Here is a 6000-nt window from a genome sequence, read left to right as displayed (position 1 = left end):
TCTGGCCTCCTTGGTGCAAAAGAGACTTGGAGCTTCTGGAGAATGTCCAGGACAGGGGATTGAAGATGACAAGCAGAGTGGAGCACTTCTTTAGAGAACAAAAGCTGAGGGAGCTGGGCCTGTTCTGCCTTGACAAGAAACAACTAAGTGGCCACCTTATCAATGCTTACAGGGACCTGAAGAGAGGGTTCCAAGAGGTGGATCCAGGTTCTTCACTGTGATGCCAAGCCGTAGGACAAAAGGCAAAGGGCAGAAAATGATGCACTGCAAGCTTCACCTGAATCTGTGATAAGAGCTTTGCACTGTGTAAGACAGTGCACTGGAGCAGATTGCCCAAAGAACTTGTGGGGCCTCTCTCTCTGGAGATTTCCAGAACCATCTGGATACAATTGTGTGCTATGTGCTCTGGTATGACTCGGCTTGAGTAGCAAAGTTGGAGCAGTGACCCCCTGAGGTCCCTTGTCAGCTGAGCCATCCTGTGATTCTGTCTGCATAACACACACCCGTGCACAGCACAGGGCTGCACAGGGTACTCCGGGTGGTTCCCACCCTGCAGATTCCCATGATGACATCCAAGCTTCTCAGGACCTAAACACAGGGCCCCACATAGAAGCCATGTCTGTTCAACCTCACTAATTCCTCAAATACTGCGTCTACAGCAAGGCTCCCCATGTGCTGCCCTGCCCTCTGCTCATTCCAGGGAATTGGAGCCCCTTTACATGGACACATCAGGTACAGCCTCCTCTCTGCTGGAGTGCTGCTGGTGGAGGTAGGATTTGGGGCTTCTTCAGAGTAGCCCAAGCTCTTTGCTTGTTCTACAACTTCTTTAGAGGAATCTGGGGGCTTCCCTGAATCTTCTTTAGGCAGCTTGGGGAAATGAATGCAATGGGACACACTCAGATCTGCAGCAGAGGATTTGGGAGGAGCTGGAGGCATTGCTGCTCTCCTCTGCTGACAGGACACAGGGGAACATCTTCACTGCAAAGCCTTTCAGAGTCCTGAGCAGTGGGATCACTTAATGCCCTGTATGGGCCAGCCTCACACTGCTGTGCACACAGCCCAGCACGGATATGCAGAGTCTCTGTCAGACCTCTGTAGCCAAACTCAGGGCACACAAACTATGAGTGTCTCTTCCTGCCTACAGGGATTTCCCACTGCCTTGGGCAGGTGAACAAGGCTGTGTGCAGAGCAGAGGACATGGTTTTCTGATGCTTTGTCCATTTGTGTGCTGGTGCTCTCTTGCAGAGTGCTGCAATAAAGAGGCAAAAATTGTATCCCTTCTTCTCTGGCATGGAGAAGGTCAGTGTGTAGCTGCACATCCTGGGGCCACACCCTTCTCCTCAGAAATCACTCTGAGGTGCAGCCTCTCAAGGGGCAGTCCCAGTGCAGAAGCAAAGGCAGCCTGTTCTCTCCATGAGATCCCCATCTGAAGTTAGAGAAGAACAGCTACAGAACTATTCTCTGCCAGGCTCCAGAGACACCAGTTCTGCTGGTCGGCACCTTCTCCCACACCAGGACAACACGTCACGCCTGACTGGGAGAAGCAGAGATTCCACAGTGCAGCTTGCAGGGTTGGGACTCTGTGAGTGTGAGGGAGGCTAAGGAGGAGACAAACAGTGGGACACAGACACAAATATGCATTCCTGAGGTCTCCTTGTCTTCCCATCAATTTCTGCCATTTTGTGCATTCCTGTGCACACTTGCAGGCTGCCACACAGCCCCATCCTGCTCCGTGAAAGCTCTGAACAATGCCATCTACTGAAGTCCCACCTACTCTTGCACACCCATGCTCACACAGAGCAGGAAGCCAGAGGAGCAGAGTACAAGCAGCTCATGACTGCCTGCAGGTGTCATTCCCCACCGTTCCTGGACAGCCAACAGCCTTTGTGACATTTCAGACTCCTGCCCACTCCCCTGCCTGCCCACAGAGAGACGGATCTCTTCCTCTCCACTCTCCTCTTTCCACACCTCTGAGTGTCTGTGCTGTCACCAAGGGCAAGTGGCTGGAAGAGGGGGGCCTTCCACTATGGATTTCCACCGGTTCCTGGTGGCAACACTGCTGCCTGTGGGTAAGTGGGCTTCCCATCCTCCTGAGCAGCTGCACTGGAGCTGTTGCAGCATCCTCAGCTCTGCTCCCCATTGCTGGCACTACCCCATATCAAGAGTTCCAGGGGGAGGTCAGGCAATGAACCAGGAAAACCTTTCCACCATCTACTGAATCAGAAAACTCTGTCAGATGGAAAATTTGTTTTTTCCTGCCCCATTTTAGTACTTCACTTGAGAGTATCAAAGTCATTGCTTATCAAAACAGATTTACTGTTGCATTTGAAGTTGTTTTGTTTGGGGTTGTTTCATACTATATACCTTTTTTTTAGAGCAGCAAGTCACTGTCCCATAGCTTTCTGATATCTGGTTGTCATCCCATTGCATACTTGAAAGATGTGTATTTTTATCCTCTTCAATGCATTTCACTTCCCATCTTTCATCCTTTATTTTTCCAGGCTGGGCCCTTCAGCAATCACCAGATACAGTTGTCCGGGTGGGAGACACCGTCACTCTGGAATGTTCTGCATCAGGGAAAGATTTTGTAAACATGTACTGGTACAAGTTACCCATGGAGAAGAATGCCAGCATGCAGTTGGTTGTATATTCATTGGAAGGCAGCAAAGCAGACATTGAGAAGGAATTCCAAAATCGCTTCCAGAGTAATGGGACTAAGAACAACCATTTGTCTGTGAAGATACAGCATGCCCTACTCAATGACACAGGCACATATTTCTGTGCTGAGCAAGATCCACAGTGAGTCAAAGGCTGGTGCAGCACAGCACAAACCTTGCCAGGCAAACAGGGATCTGCCACCAGCATGCACTGAGCCCAGTGTTTGACAGAACTCCATTTTCTTCACTTCCCCACCAGCTCTTCAGGGAAAAGAAAACAGTATGAGTGTCTGTCTGTCCACCCATCTCACCATCTGTCTGTCTTTATCTTGGTCTGGAGCTGCTTTTCTGTTTTTCCCCCATCTCTGAATCAGCTTCTCATGCTCGTTTCTTCTTGTCCTCACTGTCTCACCTCAATCTCTGCCATTCACAGACTGCTTCTGACTTTCCTTATTTCCTATCATTCTGTCTGTCCCCTTGACCATTCCTCGCTGTACTCTCATACATGCCCCCTTCCAATTTCCTCTTCCCTTCCTCATCCATCTCTCCTTCCTTGCAATCTGTTACATGAACTCATGGCCTGGGAAGCAGGATGTGGAATAGTTCAACCAGTGCTTTCCCTCTCCACCAGCTGGAAAGAAAAAGCCCACTGTTCCTTGATCCCGCTGTTCTTCAAGGACAGGGCCCTGCGGTGCACAAGGGACCACTGGTTACACCTCTACCCTGTGACCTAAGCACTCTGATGTTTGAGATTTGTCCCTGCCCACAGCAGGACATTGCCCAGGTGAGCCACAGAACTTCCCTGGTTATCAGGACAAGGACCAGGAGGAAGAAGTCCAAGTGGAGTTGTCAGCAGGGGTTGTTGGTGTTTCCAAGCATCTTGTCTGGCCCATCCTCTATATCTCCCACTCCTTGCTGAAAGACATGAGGGCTGCCCTGACTTGCTTATTCCTCGTTACCTCCAGTTTAAAGCAGAGCACAAAGGCCCAGGGGAATCCTCACCTAAAGTTTCATAATCTATCAAGAACAGAAGCTGGAAATTCCTTGCTGGAGTGTGAAGCACAGGCTTGGTCAGCAGAGCTGCAGCTCATGCCATAGCTGTGGGGACATGGAGATGCTGTCTGGTGCTCAAGTCCTTGTGGTTAAAGCCCAGTGATCTGCTGGGTGTTACAGGCACTCCCTCACTACCCTCTTGCCCTGGTGGGATGGGAAAAAGAGTAGAACTGACAGGTTGAGATCCAAACAGAGCAATCATAGGAGTAAAAGAGAAGAAAGAGAGAAATAAAGCTCAAGTGAATCCATGGGACACAGAATATTATCTTTCAGCACCCACTGACCTGGTGCCCAGCCCATCCTTGAGCAGGGACAGGCAGCAGCTGACCACCTCCCCTCAGTTTCCGTGCGGAGTATCAGGCTGAATAGGAGGATAAATCCTTTTGGCCACTTGGGGTCAGCTCTCTCAGAAATGCTCCCTTCCAGCTGCTTGTGCAGCTGCTCTCTGGCAGAGCAGGAGACACTGTCAAGTCCTGGATTTGGGGTAAGCAGTGCTTAACTACAACTGAAACTCTGTTATCACCATTATTCTCATAGTGAATTCAGAACACAGCACTGTGCCACAGTTTCCACAGGTTGATCCTGTCTCCTGCTTAGCACTTGCATACAGTTTTCCTCAGGACTTCCACTGAAATTTCTCCTTCAGTGAAACACTGAATTGGGTGACACCCCACGACGAGCCCTCCCCTTCCCAGCGTTATGAGACACAAGTTCCACCAGGGATCCTCACCCATTTCCACTTGTTTCTCCTTCCCTATTGTCAGGCAGAGCTCTAGGCACAGGAAGGACAAGGATGAGGGAATTGTTCTGCGAGCAGACCTCGTCAGAATGGGCTGTCACTCCTTCCCTGTGTCCCTTTCACCCCTTGACACTGTGCCAGATGTTGTTTATTCCTGTGCTCATCGGCTTGCCCAGCTATGCCATGCACATTTTGTCCCATGCAGCAGAGGACACGTGGGTTTTCTTCAGAGCAGAAACACCTGAGGGTGCAGTGGAGACGCTGCAGTGGCCTGGGTCTCCTCAGCCTGTGAGCAGAGCAGCACAGAGGTGTCCCTGGCAGAGCAGGAGTGAATGCAATTGCACTGTACCGCTGCTTTCTAGACCCCAGTGCTCTCACTGCCTGAATCCCAGGGGCTGTCTCCACGCCCCACTGCAGGACAAGCTCAGTCCTGCCAGGAAAGCAAATCTCTTTGTAGACACCAATTCTCAGGGCAGAGAGGGACAATGACACAGATGCTCTCTGTCCCTCAGCAATCCCCGAATTTGCCAAATGAAGCATGTTTCTGAAGCCCAACCTCCAGAAACCCTTGTGCCACAGGCAGCACCAGTCTCAGACACCCTGCACGCCCCAGCTAGGCCCCAGGTCCCCAGGAGAAGACATCTCTGGAGGTACTTAGCCTATTTCCTGTCACCAAGGACAGGTTACTCTGATCCCAATCCACAGCTTGTCATCCTCATGGCTGTCCGTGTGGGCCACAGTTGATCCTGTCTGTCTTTCAATGCCAGGGCACTGACTGTCCCTTAGCTCCCCACAGGTTCCTTACCTTCCTCTCCTACCGCTCTCACTGCAACGCCCATGAGAGCCCTAACAGGTCTGAGTGCTTGGGCTGCTGTGGTGTCTTTCGGGGTCCTGCCTCCCTCTCACAGATGGAATTTGCTGTGTTTCCATGACTGCATTGAGAAGAAGAGCTGTCACACAGCTGGGTGGGATGTGGCTTGGCCAGGCAGGGACTGAGCCAGCCATGTCTGGGGAAGACAGGGAGAGTGTATGGGAAAATTCAAGGGACCTCTATGTGGCCTTCATCCATCAATCAACCATCTCCCAAGGACTTCAGAAGCAGTCGGGGAGCAGCTAGGATTCCTCTGCCTTGCACACACTCACACTCCCCTGCAAGCTCAGCACAGCCTGGTCCTTCCAACCCCATCCTTCCCTCCACACCCCCCCACTCCCAGCTTGCCCCTTCCACCTGCTGCATCTCTGCAGGGTTTCTGCTTTCCTGCAGAAACACATTTTGTGCTAAGACATACTTTATGTCATTGCCCAGGGTTCCCAGCCAGCCAATGCCTTCTCTCATTTCTTGGCCAGCCCCACCCCGAGATGTCTCACCCTCACTCACTGCTCCCTCTGCACATTCCTTTGGGCAGCTACAAGAGGCAGGTTGCTGAGAGGGCAGGGGCTTTCCGCCCATGGTTCCCTGCTGTTTCTTTGTGGCCATGCTGGCCCCTCTGGGTAAGTGAACTCAGCGCAGCCCTGAGCACCTCCCCTGATCCCGTTGCTGTTCTCTCAGCT

The 6000-nt window shown here is 51.6% G+C and overlaps 1 long non-coding RNA gene across 1 annotated transcript; it reads left to right on the top strand.

The window, feature by feature from the left end:
• The first annotated feature begins 1372 nt into the window (after positions 1 to 1372).
• Positions 1373 to 2787, top strand: LOC119695158. The gene is made up of 2 exons (XR_005255077.1): positions 1373 to 2069; positions 2502 to 2787. It is a non-coding gene; the product is annotated as an uncharacterized LOC119695158 (long non-coding RNA).
• Positions 2788 to 6000: the final 3213 nt, after the last annotated feature.

The sequence above is a fragment of the Motacilla alba genome, chromosome 1 (assembly GCF_015832195.1).
Source record: "Motacilla alba alba isolate MOTALB_02 chromosome 1, Motacilla_alba_V1.0_pri, whole genome shotgun sequence".
Lineage (NCBI taxonomy): Eukaryota > Metazoa > Chordata > Aves > Passeriformes > Motacillidae > Motacilla > Motacilla alba.
This window is presented reverse-complemented; position numbering and strand designations above follow the sequence as displayed.